The sequence below is a fragment of the Rhinichthys klamathensis genome, unplaced genomic scaffold (assembly GCF_029890125.1).
Source record: "Rhinichthys klamathensis goyatoka isolate OS25496 unplaced genomic scaffold, OSU_Roscu_1.1 h1tg000395l_1, whole genome shotgun sequence".
NCBI classification, from domain to species: domain Eukaryota; kingdom Metazoa; phylum Chordata; class Actinopteri; order Cypriniformes; family Leuciscidae; genus Rhinichthys; species Rhinichthys klamathensis.
In genome coordinates this window covers 1,177,578-1,197,827 of record NW_026606897.1, presented here as the reverse complement: position 1 = coordinate 1,197,827, position 20,250 = coordinate 1,177,578, and positions in this window count along the sequence as shown.

Genomic DNA, 20,250 nt, shown 5'->3' with positions numbered 1-20,250 from the left:
GATGGAAGGTTTTAAAACTCTCAATAGAGCAAATGCGCATTTCCAAATTAGTTTTGGTCTGTCGTTAAAAAAAAAACCTTAACTATTTGAATATGATTATACATTTTTTTTAAATAACAGCCGCTTTTGCTGCACTTCAACTTAACTGCTCTCATTATAAAAAGACAAAATAACTATAGTATATTGTCTTACCCTGACGAAATGGCAGATGCTTCAAGTTCAGGGGCCTCATTTATAAAACTTTGCGTAGGATTTGCGTCAGAAGTGGCGTACGGATGAAACATAGGACGTGCGTACGCACAGAAATATTTGGATTTATAAAACCGTGCGCATGTACATACGCATTTTTCCCTTAATAAATCACAATCGATTCTAAATGTAGCGCAGCTTTTGCGGCTTCATGTCACGCCCATTGTAATATATTGGGGTAATTAACAGGTAGAGATTGCCATCTTGTGGTTCAGTATTGCAAATGCAGTAATTACTTTAATGGTTTATTATAGAAACGAGTTTGACTCTTCCGGAGCAAATCGGCTTCGGTAGTTTGGTAGTCTGTATTAGGATGTTGAAGAGTAAAGACGTTTTTGAGAACTTCTCCGTTGGTTTGTTTTCTGTCAGGAACACGAAACGTTACAAATGGCGACGAGGATATTAAACGAATGCCACTGCCGCACTGCACTGTAAAAGTAACCGTACACTGGTCGTGAAAAAAGGAAAATAAGTTGTTGTTTTTTTTGGAGGAACCAGGCACGTGTGCTTTGAAAGTTAGCAGTTAGCCTCGACAAAAAAATCAAAAATGGCTGTGCCAGTCGGTCGCGTGGATGAATACATTGATGCGAAGGAGGATTTTGAGTCATATCTGGAACGTCTGGAACAGTGGATGTTGGCAAACGAAATCAAGGATGAAAAGAAGGTGTGTGTGTTTCTCTCGGTGATTGGGGCGGATGCTTATAAATTGTTGAAAAATCTGGTGTCGCCGACCGTACCGAGTACTATGGAGTATTCTGATCTGGTGAGAGCACTGAGCACACATTATAAGCCAGCACCGATTGTAATCGCGGAACGTTTTCGGTTCCAAAAGTGTAATCAGAGGGATGGGGAATCTGTCTCTGATTATGTGGTAGCTTTGAAGCAGTTATCAGCCACTTGTATGTTTGGACAGTATTTGGATGACGCGCTGAGAGATCGTTTCGTGAGTGGATTACGCTCGGATGCCGTGCAGCGCAGATTGCTATCTGAAAAGGATTTGACCTTCCCGAAAGCTTGTGAGATTGCAGTAGCAATGGAGCTGGCGTCAAAGAAATCCATGGAGTTTTCTGGACACAGCCAGGCTCATCAGGTAAATGCCTTGTCAGGGGCAGGGTTTTCTGATAAGGGGAGGAAAGGACAGTTTAGACGACAGAAGGATAATAAAGCTCAAAGCAAAGGCCAAAAAGGAGAAAAAAGTAATTTTGGAACATCACAGACATGCTACCGATGTGGTGGAAGACACTCAGCACGTGACTGCAGATTCAAGAATGAAAAGTGTCATTCCTGCGCCAAAATTGGACACATAGCACGTGCATGTAGAAAAGGAAAAGCCATTTCTCAAACGCAGTATGTGGAAGCTGAAGGGAATACATCTAGAGAAGATGAAGAGGCTGAACTTTTTGGAGTGTATGCATTATATTCCACCTCAAGCTGTGAGAAGGGGTACACAGTGGATGTCGCATTGGGTGATAGGAGCACAACAATGCTGCTGGATACAGGGTCAGCGGTGTCAGTGATCTCAGAGGATTACTACCAGACAAATCTGAACCAATTCCTGTTAAAACCAGCCCCCAAGTTAAAGCTGAAATCGTATTCAGGCCAATGTATCGCTGTTCGAGGATACATCAAGATACCAGTGCAGTATGAATCACAGAAAGTTACCTTACCTCTTGTGGTGGTGAAAGGAAGTAGACCAGCTCTGATTGGTAGGAACTGGCTAAAGGAACTACACCTGGACTGGAAACAGATTTTCACAGTTCACAGGGTGTTCACACAGGCAGAGTGGACCCCAGGAGTCAACGAGGTGTTACAGCGCCACCAGGCCGTTTTTTCTGAGAAAAAAGGCTGCATAGAGGGTTTTAAAGCCAAAATCCGCATAAAACCAGGCACCACACCAATTCTTTGCAAAGCGCGCCCTGTTCCTTACGCATTAAAGGAAGCAGTAGAAAAGGAGTTGGACAGGTTGGAGGAAATGGAAGTGATTTCAAAGACTGAAATGAGTGAGTGGGCCTCTCCGATTGTAACTGTACCAAAAGCAGACAAAACAATTAGGATTTGTGGTGATTACAAGGTCAGTATTAATCGGTGTATAGAAGAGATAACATATCCACTGCCTAATACCGAAGATCTGTTTGCTACTTTAGCAGGAGGAACATCGTTCAGTAAGCTTGACCTGTCTCATGCTTACCAGCAGCTGCTGTTAGATGAGGAATCAGAGAAGTATCTGACGATTAACACTCATAAGGGCCTGTACAAATTTCATCGCCTCAGCTATGGTGTTTCTAGTGCACCTGCGATTTTTCAGTCTGTAATGGACCTGATTTTACAAGGGCTGGACCATGTGACATGTTTCCTGGATAATATTCTCATCACTGCTTCATCTGAGGAGAATCATTTGAAAAAACTGGATGAAGTGCTCACCCGTCTGGAAAATCATGGTGTTCAGGTGAAATTGTCAAAATGTCAGTTTTTTCAGAGCAGTGTGGAGTATCTGGGACATCGCATTGACCAGGATGGCCTGCACCCCACGGATGAAAAGGTGGCAGCCATAAACAAAGCGCCTGAGCCAAAAAATGTCACGGAACTGAAGTCTTTCTTAGGGCTTCTTAACTACTACAGCCGTTTCCTGCAAAATTCTTCCACCTTACTCCACCCTTTACACAACCTGTTGAGAAAAGAGGAAAAGTGGTGTTGGACTTCGGAGTGTGCTAAGGCATTTGAAGATGCAAAGCAGCTATTACAGCAAAGTAAGGTGTTGGTGCATTACAACACACGGTTGCCACTCCGGATTGCCTGTGATGCGTCACCTTATGGAGTAGGGGCGGTAATTTCCCATGTCATGGAGAACGGAGAGGAACGGCCGGTAGCTTTTGCATCAAGGACGTTAACTGAGGCTGAAAAGAAATATGCCCAAATCGAAAAAGAGGCATTGGCCATCATCTTTGGAGTTAAGAAATTCCATAAATACCTCTATGGGAGGAAGTTCACACTGATTACAGATCACAAACCGTTGTTAACTATCCTTGGACCAAAGTCAGCAGTTCCAACATTGGCAGCATTAAGGATGCAACGCTGGGCTCTCATCCTCATGGCATACAGCTATGATATTGAGTACAGGAGATCAGCTGATCATGCAAACGCTGATGCTCTGTCTCGCTTACCCACTGCCTCATTCGACAACACAGGAGAAGAGGGAGGTATTTTTTACTTCTCACACATGGAGGAACTACCAGTGGATGCGAAAGACATTGAGAGAGCTATTTTAAAAGATCCTACACTGAACAAAGTGTGGAGCTACACAATGAATGGATGGCCCAGTCATGTTCAGGAGGAAGCATTGCGGCCTTATTTCATACGCAGGCAGGAGTTGTCAGCGGAACAAGGTTGCATTCTTTGGGGCCAGCGAGTCATCATACCCCCAGGTTATCGACAGCGCTTACTGGAAGACCTTCATCATGTGCACCCAGGTATCTGCCGCATGAAAGCTCTCGCTCGCAGTTACATGTGGTGGCCTGGTTGGGATGGAGAAATTGAAGAGCTGGTGAAAGGTTGCTCTATCTGCCAAGCTGTTCAGAAAATGCCAGCAGTCGCACCTCTGCACCACTGGAGGTGGCCGGAAAGAGTGTGGCAGAGAATTCACATTGATTTTGCAGAGAAGGATAAACAGTATTTTTTGGTGGTGGTTGATAGCCATTCAAAGTGGTTAGAAGTTTTTCCCATGGCTTCCACCACATCTCAAAACACCATTGTAGTGCTGCGAAGCCTGTTCTCTGCGTATGGACTGCCAGAAGAGCTGGTATCAGATAATGGTCCACAGCTGGTGTCGAGGGAGTTTACACAGTTTCTGGAGGGAAACGGTATCAAACACATTGCTGTACCTGCATACCATCCTGCATCAAATGGAGCTGCAGAGAGGTCAGTGCAGATTTTGAAACGTACGTTGACGAAGGATGTGTTGGAAGCGGAGAAAAAGGGTTCCTTACCACTTAGTCATAGACTTGCAAATTTTTTGCTCATGTACCGCAGTCCACCTCACACAGTGACTGGTCGGACTCCGGCTGAGTTATTTCTGAAGCGCCAGATTCGGACCCGTTTCAGTTTGCTGAAGCCCAGGCTTGCCAGTCGGGTTGAAGAGAAACAAGCTGCACAGAAACGTCATCATGACAGTGGTGGTTCATGTCTTCGTTTTTTCCAGGATGGGGTAGCTGTCCGTGTCCGAAATTTCAGGGGAGGAGTAGAGAAATGGATGCAGGCAAAAGTGCTGAAAAGACTGGGAGCTGTCACATACATGGTACAGGAGGGACAGAGGCAACGCACAGTGCATGTCGACCACATGTTGCCATGGCGAGAAAAGGGTGAACAAATAAACACTGTTTTGCCTTCATCAGTGGTTGAGAATGTACAACCAGTCACCAAGGACTGAGTTTTTCCAGCTGTTGTCCCCAGTACACCAGTGAAGCCAGCGCCGCCTACGGTTCTCATTACTCCAGCTGAACAGGTTGTCGATGTGTCACCATCGCACACAGAAATCAAGAGCTCACCTGAGAAACGGAGGTACCCAGAGAGGGTCCGGGTTCCACCTAAAAAACTGGACTTATAACTGGCAGTATGTCGTACGGAAAAGCTATGTTGATCCAGTAAATGTTAAGCTGCAAAGTGATTTTTTGTTTTGTGGTGCAAATAGAATATTCTTTTGCAAAATCTAGAGACTGTTCAGGGCAATAGTTTTTGTTTTTTGGTTGAGTAACATGAAAGATTAGTAGTTGGTTATTATTGCTAAAAAAAAAAAAAAAGGGGAGGAGTGTAATATATTGGGGTAATTAACAGGTAGAGATTGCCATCTTGTGGTTCAGTATTGCAAATGCAGTAATTACTTTAATGGTTTATTATAGAAACGAGTTTGACTCTTCCGGAGCAAATCGGCTTCGGTAGTTTGTTAGTCTGTATTAGGATGTTGAAGAGTAAAGACGTTTTTGAGAACTTCTCCGTTGGTTTGTTTTCTGTCAGGAACACGAAACGTTACACCCATAGTTGCCCATAAATAGTCTGTGAAACGCCCACAAGTTAATATTCATCGATTGCGAAATCATGGCAAACATAGAGAGGAAATAAAAAAAACGTAACTTCACTCAATGTGAAGAAGTTACCGTTGGCGAGGTGGAAAAGAGGAGAAAAATGTTGTTTGGAGGGCACAGTGTGGGCATTACTAATGCCAAAAAGGCACTTTAGTGGCAAAAGGTTGCAGACACCGTAAATGCTGTAGCACAACCTTGGACTGTGGCCGAAAGAAAAAAGAAATGACAAGCTACAGATGTCGGTTATAATCTACTTGGAAATGGGAAATAGTTCAGCGCAAATGTAATTTCTTGCAGCTTTCTGAATAATTGAGACATAGGTCTACGTCATACGTTATTTTATCAAAAATAAAACAAACTAAAGGCATATGCATGAATACCATGATTCCGTAGCTGATGAAGACATTTTTACTATGAAAACAACTTTCCCCAGTGGACAAATAATACATCTATCTATCTATCTATCTATCTATCTATCTATCTATCTATCTATCTATCTATCTCCCTAATTATCTATCTATCTGACTATCTAATTGCATCTATATCTGATCCGCCTGACGGACACATTGGCGAGAATATCAGTTTTGTACATTAATTCATTCTGTTTACCATCTTATTTATGAGGATGAATTGTATAACATGCCAATATTATTGCAGAACATATTTCACTTTTCTTTTTGCAAATATGTGTTAATTTGCATTTCTGTTGCAGATCGATCAAACGGGTGTTCGTGTAGGCTGTTAATTGTAAGACTTTCTTTGTGAAGTCTTCGTGCTATTTATGAGAGGCAATATTGCCATTTATTTTACACAACGGTCTACAGAACTGGGCCCTCATTAAATTATGGAATAATTGTTAAAAAATAAATAAAATAGGCATATTTGTGGTAAAAATATCTAATATTTGAGTTACATAAAAGCTTTTTATTTGTTTTCTTCCTAATTGTCCTTGAAATAGTGGTCAAGAACACCCCCCACCCGGATTTTTCTCAAACCCGGTACTCGATTCGCGTGCATGCCTGAAGCGCGTGCAGTTGCGTCATCTTCATAAAAGCGCAGAGACATGGCGACCGGCGGTGCTGCTGATGTGGTGGTTGTAAATCCACTTGTTGATAAGAAATGAGGAAAGAGCCACATATGGAAATATTTAGGATATTAGCTCATAATAGCCGCGGCGCGCTCGTTTTTCATTGTTGCATAGCAACGACAGACGCGCTTGTGGAAAGGAGAAAGCGGTGCGAACTGCGCTCTCCATGATGACGAGGAAGTATTAGCAAAGAATTCATTGATTTCTAGCCCTTGCATTAGCTTTACTACTAGATATTTTTATTGGAAATGAGAAATAAAAAGCCGGCTGAAATGCGTCACTGTTGGCATCGGTGAACAGATAATGGGCCAGATCTGAGTTTTGCTGCGCTGCTCATGCTTAATTAAAAGTGAAAGCATAGTTTTGATGGACAAAAAAATAAATATGATTTCACACAAAAAGTGCCCAAATGCACAGATTTTGCATGTCTAGTGTGTTTTAACAAGAACTGCAGTAGGCTATGTTAGAAAAGAAAATGAAGACATTTATAGAAAATGTACCCATTTAAACTGGTTTTTATTATTCAGTTTGGGTAAAAGTATATGGTGTTTTATATTAAAAAAAAATTGTGGGGGGCCGGGGGGGTCATGGGGGCCCATCTAAAATCTTGTCCCGGGCCCAGGCAAGACTGTCAGCTGGCCTGTTCTTAATTAATTGCATAATATAATATTTTAATAAGACTCGTGTGACAATAATATGTCAAATAATTTATCAATTACAAATTATAAGCAATATCTGACAGCTGGTGGTGCGATAGAACAATTCGTAGTGTAATGTTTGCCACTTCACTTTATTGCCTATATGAGTCGCCAACGGGCAAAAATCACGACAAATATACGTACGCCAGACATGAAGTTTACTTGGAGGAACGCATATTCTTAAGTTAATTTCACTGTTAGTACATCTGGCCGTGAACGTGAAAGCTGACGTACGCCGTGTTTTTGTGCGTACGCAGTGTTGATACATGAGGCCCCTGGTCTGTTAACGGTCTGAAGGAATGGGTATTTTAAATCAATATATATGTGAATGAGTGGGCAGGATGATATTCACATAGTTTTGAAGCAAATATTCTAGGCTACGTGATTCAGTTTTCAAAAGTTTTGTGAACAAATAATCAGTATAGGTTTTATGGCCTTATTTCAGTGACTTAAAAAATATATTTTTTCACAAACCACGCATAAACGTCATTTTCTCAAAACTGCAAACTTTTACATACATGCTGCATGCATATTATTGTAGCAGAATTTGTGCTGAATACAGTGTAATAAGACTTTAGCCATGAAAATATTACAAGTAACAGAAATAAGCACAAATGTCAGGGCATGTCAGAACACCTCCAGGGCACAGAAAACACTTCAGACCCCACAGGATTAAAGCATTATAAGCCATAAACCAAGCCAACCTCAGCTACAAGGTGAATAACAACATTACTTACTTTTATCTGAAGAAAATTTTTTTTGAAAATCGTACAACCAGACAAAGGTACAAGACTGTGTAATGAGGCTTTAGGCAAGGCAAGGCAAATTTATTTATATACCACATTTTATACACTATGCCAATTCAAAGTGCTTTAAAGAAAGGAATTGAAATAATCACAAAATAAAAACAAGGAAAATGAAAACAGTTATAAAAGAAATTAAACGAGATATAATATGATACAGTTATAAAATGGATTAAAATAGTAAAAAGATGATACATCTTTTTATACTTCTCATTTGGCAAAACGCTGGTGTATCATATTTTGCACAGCTGCTTGTTTTACTGTGAGATTTTCCCATGTGGATTGTACTGTGCCTGTGGTGTTCTTTCGTCGCGCCCAAAAAATTTATTGGACATCTCCAATAGACCCGATTTTTTCCTAAAATAGGACAGGAGGAGCTCTAGGACTGACTCAAAAAGGAGGATGCAAAATAAAATACAGTGTAATCAGTTGGATGTACAGTGGCAAGGTACTCATTCAGTAAATGCACAGCTAAACAGATTTGTTTTGAGTCTGGATTTGAATGTGACTACTGTAGGAGTACATCTGATCTCCTCTGGAAGGTGGTTGCAGCTGCAACTGACATAGTAGCTAAAAGCGGATTCACCAAGCTTAGAGTGAATCCTTGGTATTTCTAGCTGATGTGATCCTAATGATCTGAGTGATCTGTTGGGTTTATATTTAGTGAGCATATCTGCAATGTATTGAGGTCCTAGGCCATTGAGTGATTTATATACCAGTAATAATACTTTAAAATCAATCCTAAATGTAACTGGAAGCCAATGTATAGACCTGAGGACTGGTGTGATATGTTCATATTTTCTGGTTCTGCTCATAATCCTGGCAACAGCGTTCTGTATGAGCTGCAACTGTCTTATGGTCTTTTTGGGAAGGGCAGTGAGGAGTCCATTACAATAATCCACCCTGTTGGAGATGATAGCATGAACAAGTTTTTCTAAGTCTTGTCTGGAAACAAAGCATCTAATTCTAGCTATATTTTTGAGATGATAGTATGCTGATTTAGTTATTGCTTGACTACTCAAACTAAGGTCTGACTCCAAAATCACACCGAGATTCCTGACTTGATTTTTAGTTGTTTGACCCCTAGCATCAAGGTGCGTTCACCTTGAGAACTTCATCTTTGTTTCCATACACAATGTCTTCAGTTTTGTCTTTGTTTAACTGAAGAAAGTTTTGCCACATCCAACTGTTGACTTCATCAATGCATTGGCACAGGGGGTCAATGTGGCTGTAGTCGTTAGGCGATAGGGCTAAGTCTGTGTGTCATCTGCATAGTGTGGGTAAGCAATTTGGTTATTTTTCATTATTTGGCTCAGTGGGAGCATGTACAGGTTGAACAAGAGTGGCGCAAGAATTGAGCCTTGAGGGACTCCGCATGTCATGGATGTCCATACAGACTTATGGTCACCTACGTGTGTGTATATATATATATATATATATATATATATATATCATATGAGCAAAAATTAGCAAACAAGCTTATTTGATGTGGCAGTGTTTTACAGTAAAAACGACATCTTGTCTTTCATATGTAACGTATCGTTTTTATGATATATTAGGGCATATAAATGTTAAAGGGCATATTGCAAGTTAGAGGACCCAATGAATCAATGTATATAAAAATAATGTAGGAACTACATTTTCTTTAAAATAAACTTATAAATACGTTACAGAAGTTTCTGGAGCCGTTTTTGTGAGGAAGTTTTACTTCCGCATCTGAAAATGGGCGTGGCGGGCGTGACGTAACGGGCGGGAGAGTGGTCGATTCAAACAACAGGAAAACAATGGATCGCAATGACATTTCGGACGCTGAGGAAATACTTACTCGTATGACGGACCACAGCCACACAGTTATGAGCCTGCTATGCTGCCAAGAGAGCAGGGACAGACCAGGATTAATGTTAGACAGAACGGTCAGAGACAAATTGAGTTGTGGTGTGAGGAGAACCAGTGGAGAACAGGACAGGTGCTTGGTGAGAGAGACCAGTGTTAGCTTATAAAGCCTATACACGTTCGCTAACGATATACACTGTGCTCACAATATTGTACAGATTATTACCATCGTATATCAGGCCAGCAGACATGAGTATGTTTAGGGTAGATACTATTAAATGTATAAAAACTGTACTTGAGTATATTTGTATTGTACTAAAAACATACTCAAGTACATTTTTAATACATATTTTTCACCTGGGTTATAACATAAACAGAAAAATAAAGATTTAAATATTTAAACTAGTGCTGGGCAAGTTAACGCGTTATTATCGCGTTAACGCATTTATTAATTAATGCCGACAATTTTTTTATCGCGCGTTAACGCAGAGTTTTTTTATTATTATTTTGAAAGTCCGTTGCTCACTGGCTCTGAATACACATAGGCATACAGTCAAACCATGATCACAGGAGGGGTGGGATGTTGGTCAGCCAGCAAATAACCCACTCAAACAAGCAGTGGAGAGGCTTTGGCAGGTTCTCTCAGGTGAACAGAAAGGGAGACAGCGCTCCGCGAGTGAATGACAGGCGCTCTATGGATAGTAACCATGGCAACGGCTTCTGTGCGCTACGCAGCTGTAGCCTTTTTAACTTAAATTAAAATTATACATAACTTTACCTGATAGGCCTGCGTTTAGTTTAGCGGGGATGCTCTGCCATGTGAATTCCCTCCTGTTGATGTCCTGATAACTATTTAGATTCTGGAAACTCACAAACAGCGAGCCGAGGATCAGTCTCTCTTCCAATGATTTGTGCTGCGCGTCGTGTACAATAAGTTAGACAATTCAACTTCGGCAACGCGCGGGCGCGTGCGTGAGGCGAGCATGACCGCAACACAGTTTCACAGGAACCCACCCGTTTGTCGCTGCACCTGTGCTCGACCACTTCACCTCACTCTAGGGTGATTTATACTTCTGCGTCGGACCTAAGCCGGAGCCTCTACGCTATAGACTACGCGTTGGTTTTCATTTATATATCTGCGTCGTTGTCCGCGTTGACGCGCAATTACACATGCAGAGGGAGAGTGTGAAACCCGGCGAGCGGTTCTAGCAATCACAGCGCTTGCGGTACGCGTGCATCTCTCATTTTTGGAGAGATGCACGTCAGGGTACGCGCGCTACACAGCTACGGCGTGAGTTCGACGCAGAAGTATAAATTGGGCTTTACCTCTGTTTAATGTAATCTTACGTGGGAAACCATGGCATGCCATGACCAAACCTAAGCTGCTATCAGAGAAGTAACGTTGGTCGACTTATATCTGTAGTGATCATGACCCTTTGACTACATAGACTGTTTCTGCTGCTACCTGATACAAGATACCTGTTCAGAAAAAAAAAAAAAAAAAGACTCATTTTAACAAGCTAGATAAAAGATAATGCCCTGGCAGTGGCAAATAGCTTTGTTTAAATATTTTATTTGATTACGTTAATGTTTAAGTTGAGATTTACAAGAAATATTTTATTGATACTGCATGTAAAGGGAATACTGCTGATATAAAAGCACCTTATTTGTTTAAAGTTTTTGCAAACCACATTTATTGCACTTTTGTAGCAGTACATTTAAATCAAAAGTGCGCAATACACTACTTTAGAATTCATTATTCAATTTTGCGCGTAACAATGCGATTAATCGCGATTAATCGCAAGAAGATCATGCGATTAATCGCGATTAAATTTTTTACTCGTTGCCCAGCACTAATTTAAACAATCTGAGTAATTTAGTTTTTCAATTACAAGTTGCCTCTATTTAGGGCATGAGTCGCATGACTACCTATATCACACTATTTGATGCCATTGGTACAGTATAAGACGATCAATATTCTTGCTTCGGCATCCCATGTTAAACTCCATTATAACGCCGGGATGATAATCCTCTAATCTGAAGTGAACGCTACACACGACCGCGTTTTTCGAAGCCGATGCGGAAGGGAAATCCCGTCTCTTCACCCGCACAAACCGCACCAGGCACGAAAGATATATAGCCCCGTCTTTTTTCTTGTTATGGAAACCTGTGGACTCAATGTCCTGACAGGCCGGAGTTTTTGCAACCTCCACAAACACAATAATTTACCATGACGATGATAAATTGAAATACAAAAACTACAGAAAACACACTGACTCACGACCGCTCTCACTGAATGCCAGCCTACTCTGCACTGAGCTGAGCTGAGGCTCCCTGTCATGAAGTAAAGTGCTCGTAAAAACGGCTTTTTTTTTCAACATCGCGTCAGTCAAAGAAACTACTCACTTTATCCACTAAATACGTGCCCTTATGTCATTTTAAAATATTTTAAATCCTGCATTAACTTTTCATATGGTATTTTCATTCAAGGTTATATATTAATTTAGATTTTTTTTACCTGCAATATGCTCTTTAATTTGCAGTTTAATACGTTGCTTATACAAAAATATTTTGTTTCAACATATTTCAGTCGATTTTTACTCATCTCAGTATAGCAATATAGTTAGGTAAAAGCTGTTTATTCATTCACACACAAAAATGCGATTCATATTCAAACAGTCTTTTTGCGTTTACAGACACTAGTCCATATTGCGATTAGAACAAAGCCCTTGAGAATAAAGAATTTGCCTATTCCTCAGCTGGATCCGTTGCTCCTCGAAATGAAACTACCTGCACTTCTGAGGTAATTTTTTCCAGGAATATTATTAAGATAGTATTATTCCTCACAACGTCGTAAATATGAGTCTCTGAGTAAACTTTGTGGGTTTTATCCAGCTGATGTGTGGCCGTGGATCGCCACAGAGCATTTGCGTTTGAATAGCACACGGTCTCCGCGGGCGTGGTCAGATTAACTTTTAATGAGCTGAGACGAGAACGACTGACATCTCTCTCTTTTCGAACAGATTACATAAAATGAAAAAATGTGTTTTTTATATAAATTACTTAATTTAAAAAGATAATTCAGGCTTCATGCCTGTGTGCCTGTATTCCTGCGTGACTGAGTATTTGCGGAGTTACAGTTCATTTTCGGACGCGTTTCAGAATGGACTTCACTGACAGAGAGAACGCAGAACTCGCATCATGTTTATTTTTCTTTATTTGTTGAAAAGCACAACACTTTGTTTTTATTGTGAGTATACACAAAAAAAATTGACACTTAACAGGATCGAATGATGTATAACACTTGCATGTATGACAAAAATCGACTGAGTTATTCGAGTCTCTTTTGCACTGATAAGAAAAAAATCGAGCGCGATTGCCGACCCCAGAGGGTTAAAGATGTTATAATAGACTTCAAGTTTTGTCTTCCGCTACATGCGCTCAGCTTTTTTGCATTGTCTTTTCATATTTTGCACTGCTGTTGAGTTTCTCCAAGGTGCTTTTTGTCTGCCACTCTTCTTCCTGACTTTCACAGGAGCAATATCATCAATTACACTCTGTACATTTGAGTTAAATGACTCAAGGAGAGAATCAACAGAGTCTGCAGATATGCTTGGTGTTAAAAATATGGCCTTCATAAATAGCACACTAGTGTTCTCATTTAAGCATCTCTTCTTGACAGACACAGATCTAGCTTCAATTGTAGGAGAGATAAATATATCAAAGAACATACAGAAATGATCAGACAGTGCTACGTCCTTAATAACAATGAAATGTTTAGACCCTTACTGATAGGTAAATCTAGAGTGTGTCCACGATTGTGTGTGGGTCCGTGTACATGTTGAGTCAGATCAAATGTATTTAAAACAGTTATGATTTCTTTTCCCATATTGGTTTTTGCATTATCTATGTGAATATTAAAATCCCCAGCAATAGCAAAACAGTCAAACTCTGAGGAAATTGTTGATAACAGTTCTGTAAAGTCCTCAGCAAAGGCTGGAGAGTATTTTGGAGGCCTGTGAATAATAAGTAAAATGCGTGGACACAATGCCTAGATATTCTAAAGACAGGTAATTCCCAAATGATACTTGCTTACATTGATAGACATCTTTAAATAGAGCAGCTACACCCCCAACTCTCCTACACGCTCTGCAGACACTCATAAAAGTACAGTTATGAGGGGCTGTTTCATTGAGGACTGTTGCACTGCAGCTGTCTTCTAGCCAAGTTTAAATTAGAAACATAAAATCTAGGTTGTTTGTGGTTATTTAGTCATTTACTAGAAGTGATCTGATGTTTAAAAGTGCTAACTTGACAGTAGTATTTTTCCCCCCACAGCAATTTTAGTTTATGTAACAGGCAGCAGATTAGATAGGTTTGCCGTGCGGCTTGAGAATACCTTAGACTTTCTTTCATGTAATATAACAGAAATAGAGAAAGATATAGGAACACTGGGTTCCCACTTGTTCTGTAAACATTTGAGAAAGTTACTGTATCATAGCAGGGACCCGACACCTATCACTGAGAGCTAGTATCAGTTGTGTTTGGTTCACCTAGAGCAGATGGAGTAGGGTGTGGGCCCTGGCGTTGTGGCAAAGGCCGAAGAGCTCTCACAGGAGGAGGAGGAGGAGGGCAAGCTGGGCCTGCAGGCTTTGGTGGTCGCCCCTTTTTGGTTGATATCTTGGCGCTTGCAGCAAAAAAAGTGGGATAGTTTAGTTCCAGCATACACCAGTTCCTCCAATTTCTCAGAGAAGCTCAGAAGTGGGGAAGCTGGAGAGAGGAAAAACATGTCTGGTGATAGGGGCTGGTGCTCTGGTGTTACTGGAGGCTGTGATATGTTGTCCTGATTTTCCTGGCTGTTTTCCAGAAAGTCATCCTTGGGTGCTGAAACTTCAAACAGTTCTAATCCGTCACAGTCTGTCTGTGGTGAGCTATGTGGGCAGGGCTCAGCTGAGATTGTGTCCGTGAGCAGAGGTTGTTTCGGCTCCATGGTGTTATCATTGTCCTTGTGCGATATGTCAACCACATGTCCATTCAGGTGCTGAAGTTAAATCCTGTGTTCATTTATACTCTGTCCAGGTGTGTGTGTGTGTGTGTGTGACATTCAGGTTGAGTGGATTGGCACACACTGCCGAAGGGTGATGGAGGGAGAAGTTAATGTTGACTTTTAGCACTCTTGCACCAATTTTGTTTGGGTGGAGGCCATCCTGTTTGAACAGTTGTCTCTGACTCCAGGAAAGATTGAAGTTGTCAATGAAATTTATTTGTTTTATATTGCAGGTTTTTTGCAGCCATGTATAAAGCCCAAGCAACCATGAAAACTGATTTGTTCCTCTCGCTGGAAATGGTCCACTGATGAATGTCTGAACTTTCAGTCTAATTGTTTCAAAAAGTTCATTGAAATCCCTCTTGAAGAGTTCTGACTGCTCTTTCTGAGTATCATTCTTCCCCACAGGAATGATAAGTCGATTTGCAGTCTTATGTTTCATCAGAATGTTCGGAATTTCCCACTTTACATCAGAAGTGGTTGCTTGTGGAAGGCAGCAGGTACTTGTATCCCTGCTGCTAATGCGCCCTCTACCAGGCGAGCTTACGCTTTGAAGTGGAGTCTGTTCACTGAGTAGTGCCCGATCAGCTCTGTGCTTTCCTTCATTCAAGATGGCTTGGAGCGGAGGCTGTCCACTTCCACCTTAAAGGTTTACATAGCTGCCATCCCAGCACATCACAATGCCGTTGTAGTGCCTTCCAGTAAGTCACTTCGGACGCCTCAGGGGTTTCAATAGATTGTTCATTTTATTCCAGCATAGTATTTGATTCTCTCGATAAATAAACCGACAAGTAAATAAATTGAAAAGCATATGCCTGCTGGCGTCCATGCATTTCCAACGTCCAAAACACAAAAAACTGTTCAACCAGAATCCTCCTTTGTCTGCCTTAATGCCACTAATTGGCACAGGTGTGCAAATTTAACTCCTTCTGTTCCAAGGCCTTCCAAGACCGTAAGATCATGATTCACCAGCAGGGGTCATTAAATTAACTTCAACATAAATGTCACAAATGGCTCCTACACACCGGCCCTCTTATTGCTACCGGCTAAATAGGTACAATAATAAACTAACAAAAAAACAAAAAATATGGGGCCATATCACAATATACACAGTAAAGATATAAATCTGTCAAATCATCAATAATCAGAATTGTTCACACATACAAACATGAATATTTCATTTGAAACATGTCAAGTTTCTATCAGTTCATTCGTGACAATATTAATTTCGATTCACATTAAAAGTCCCTCAATGCAGTAGCAATGCAATCAATGCTCCTTGGTTAGAGTCCTTCTTGTCCAGTGTATAACGTAAACGGTTCATTATGCCACAAGAGACATTGTGCGTTCAAAAAGTTAATTTCAGTGTGTATGTGAGTATTTATGTGCATGTACGTACGCATGTGTGCACGTTGCAAGAAATTTCTTGCTTGAATAGTCCATAGTCCATTGTGCGCGTGTAAAGATCAGTATACATGTCAGTTCCTACAAGGTAAAGTAAACATTACATATACATTGGACATTCATATCCACATGTCATTTTCCAACAATAAGCAAACCTTTGTAATCGGTCTGTCTATAACACTTGTCTTTGTTTTTAAGGTCAAGCTACGAACGATCCCTTTTGAATCTTTCTTTGTGTCAACGACTCTCCCCAACATCCAAGATCCCCTAGGGGCAGTAGGGTCTGCAATTAACACGATGTCACCATTTGCATAGTTTCTTTTCTCTTTAAGCCATTTTTGTCTTTCTTGTAGGTTTGGAAGATACTCTCTAACCCATCTTTTCCAAAACATATCGGCTAAGTATTGTACTTGCTTCCATCTGCGTCTACTATACACATCTGATTTCTGAAATAAGCCGGGCGGTAATGTGGGTTATCCTTTGAGAAGTAAAAGGTGGTTGGGTGTTAAAGGTTCGAGGTCATTTGGACTATCTGGGTTTGAGGTAAGTGGGCGACTATTCATTATGGCTTCTACCTCACAGATAAAAGTGTGAAGGGATTCGTCGTCTACTATTTGATCCTTTGTTAGTGATAGAAGTATTAGTTTGACCTGTTTTATTAACCTCTCCCATACTCCTCCAAAGTGTGAAGAGGCAGGTGGGTTGTAAGTCCATTCTATGCCCTTTTGTTGCAGAGCAACTTGGAGTTTGTTGCTTTGGTTCCATTCCTTTATGGCATTATTTAGTTCACGATCGGCTGAAGTCAGGTTAGTTCCATTGTCAGATCTTATTTGCCGTACTTGCCCTCGTCTGCTTATAAATCTGCGGAAAGCGTTGATACACGAATCAGTGTCAAGTGAATTGGCTATTTCCAAATGTACTGCTCGAGTTGTGAAACGTAAAAATGACACCGTATCTTTTAATTTCACTGCGTCCTCTTTTTACTATAATTGGACCGAAGAAGTCTGCACCAACAAAGGTAAATGGTGGTAAATCGTCTCGGTTACGTATGTAACCCTCGTTCCCTGAGTACAGGGAACGGAGACGTGTCGTCGGGGTGTTCCCTGACGAATTGGGATCACGCTAGGGGGACCAATTGCCTTCGAGTGAATTAAAACGAGCCAATGAAAATTGGCATGCAAGGTTTGCATTCCGCGACCCGCCTACCAACGCGGGTATAAAGGGCGGAAGTAAACATTGCGCAATGCTTTTCGCTGAGGAGCCGAACGGTGTCCAGTCCTCCGCGAAGGTACAGCAACATGGCGAAGGGACGACACGTCTCCGTTCCCTGTACTCAGGGAACGAGGGTTACATACGTAACCGAGACGTTCCCTTTCGTCCTGGGAACTCCAACGTGTCGTCGGGGAGTTCCCTGACGAATTGGGATCTCTAACAAAACGCCATGGTGCTGGCCCCTTCCAGCGCCCAGCTAAGCTACCCTAAACAGTTTCACAAATTACGGGAGCTAGCAAGGGAGTCACACTGCTGTTCCGCAAGACCCACACAGTGGATTGGATAACACTGGAAAAGCGTGCCCAACCCGTAAAAGGGGGAAGGGAATGCTGCGGAAGCCAGATGCCTGAAGAAGGCCTGGAATACACATATGTACTAGCCCAGGGGGATAGTGAAACATATGGCAGTCCCTGAGGTAGTCCCCTCCAAGGGGAGTGGGAGCGTACTCAACAGGGACGACAGAACGAGTCTGTCAAGGGGAAGACACGGCTGGACTGCACGTGGCATAATGGGTCACCGAAGAGACCACTGGACATAACACCCAGTCTACACAACAACTCCCTTAGAGGTAGTAGACCTGGCGCCGGCGGTCCGCCACGCCTGGCACCGAAGGGGTGATGGAGGAACTCACGAGGCTAACCAACGTAGGGCGCCAACGGAGCAAAAGACACACGTATCCGGCTGAGGCACGGAGTGGCGTAGCAAGCCGACACAACCTATTCCCTCTCACCACTGGCCATAGCGAGTACTCGGGAGGAAACAGGTTCCACACGTAGTTTATATAATCTAGCGCACGTGTTCAGTGTCGCCCAGCCCGCAGCTCTACAAATGTTTGTCAGCGAGGCGCCTTGAGCCAACGCCCAGGAGGCGGCAACACCTCTCGTAGAGTGAGCACGCAACCTGGGAGGACAAGGCTCACCCGTAGCTTCATACGCTTGGGTGATAGCATCCACTAACCAGTGAGCTAACCTCTGCTTGGAGACGGCCTTCCCCTTCTGCTGGCCTCCGTAACAGACAAAGAGCTGATCTGAGGTCCTGAAGCTTTGCATTCTGTCAGTGTAAACCCGCAGGGCGCGGACTGGACAGAGAAAAGCTAGGGTTGGGTCTGCCTCCTCCTGGGGCAGCGCTTGCAGGTTCACTACCTGATCCACGAAGGGAGTGGTAGGAACCTTGGGCACATATCCATAACTCTAGGCACGATTCGTCGACCGAAAAAACCTGCAGATCCCCGACCCTCTTAAAAGAGGCCAATGCCAACAGGAGCGCTGTCTTAATGGACAGGATATTCAGCTCCACTGTCAGCAAGGGCTCAAAGGGAGGACTTTGAAGAGCTCTCAGTACCAGAGCTAGGTCCCAAGAGGGTACAGAGTGCAAAACACGAGGTGGATTTAACCCCCTAGCACCCTTGAGGAATCTGATGATCAGGCCGTGCTTCCCTACGGACTTACCTTCTACTACATCGTGATGTGCGGCTATTGCACCAACATACACTTTGAGGGTGGAGGGAGACAGCCTTCGTTCCAACCCATCTTGTAGGAAGGAAAGCACGACTCTGACCGGGCAAGTTCGGGGGTCCTCCTGGTGGGAGGAACACCACACGACGAATAGGTTCCACTTCAACGCATAGAGGCACCTCGTGGAGGGGGCTCTAGCAGAAGTGATGGTGTTTACCACTGCCTGTGGTAGATCACCTAGAACCTCCGCGTCCCGTCCAGGGACCAGACATGGAGTTTCCAGAGGTCTGGACGCGGGTGCCACAGAGTGCCCCGTCTCTGGGAAAGAAGGTCCTTCCTCAGAGGAATCGGCCAAGGAGGGGCTGTCGTGAGGAGCATGAGTTCCGTGAACCAAGTCCTGGTGGGCCAATACGGCGCCACTAACAGGACCTGCTCCTCGTCCTCCCTGACCTTGCACAGTGTCTGTGCAAGAAGGCTCACTGGGGGAAACGCATACTTGCGCAGGCCCCGGGGCCAGCTCTGAGCCAGGGCGTCCGTGCCGAGGGTCCCCTCGGAGAGGGAGTAAAACCACTGGCAATGGGTCGTGTCTGGAGAGGCAAACAGGTCTACCTGTGCGACTCCGAAAACACTCCAGATCAGCTGAACCGCCTGGGGATGGAGTCGCCATTCTCCTGGCAGGGGAGGCAACCGTGAAAGCTCGTCTGCCACACGGTTGAGCTCCCCTGGAACATGAGAGGCGCGAAGCGACCTCAGATGCTTCTGACTCCATAGGAGGAGGTGGGAGGCGAGTCGCGACATGCGGCGGGAGCGTAGACCACCTTGTCGGTTGATGTACGCAACGGTCGCAGTGCTGTCCGTACGGACCAGTACGTGCTTGTCTTTGAGAAGCCCCTTGAGGCGGCACAAAGCCAAGCGTACTGCTTGCAACTCTAGGCAGTTGATATGCCAATGCAGCTGGGGCCCCGTCCACAGACCCGAGACTGCATGCCCTTTGTACGTGGCCCCCCACCCCATGGCAGAGGCATCTGTGAAAACCACAGCATGCCTGGAAACCTGGACTAGGGGCACTCCGGCCCGTAGAAACGCAGGATCCGACCACGGGGAGAAGGTTTGGCGACAGTGCGGGGTTACTTTGACCCGGAACGTGCCGCTCTGCCACGCCCACCTCGGGACTCGATCGTGAAGCCAGTGCTGGAGCGGTCTCATATGTAACAGGCCGAGCGGCGTTACTGCGGCTGCGGCTGCCATATGCCCCAGGAGCCTCTGAAATTGTTTCAGTGGAACCGCTGTCCTGCCTCGAAAAGACCTGAGGCAGGTGAGCACTGACT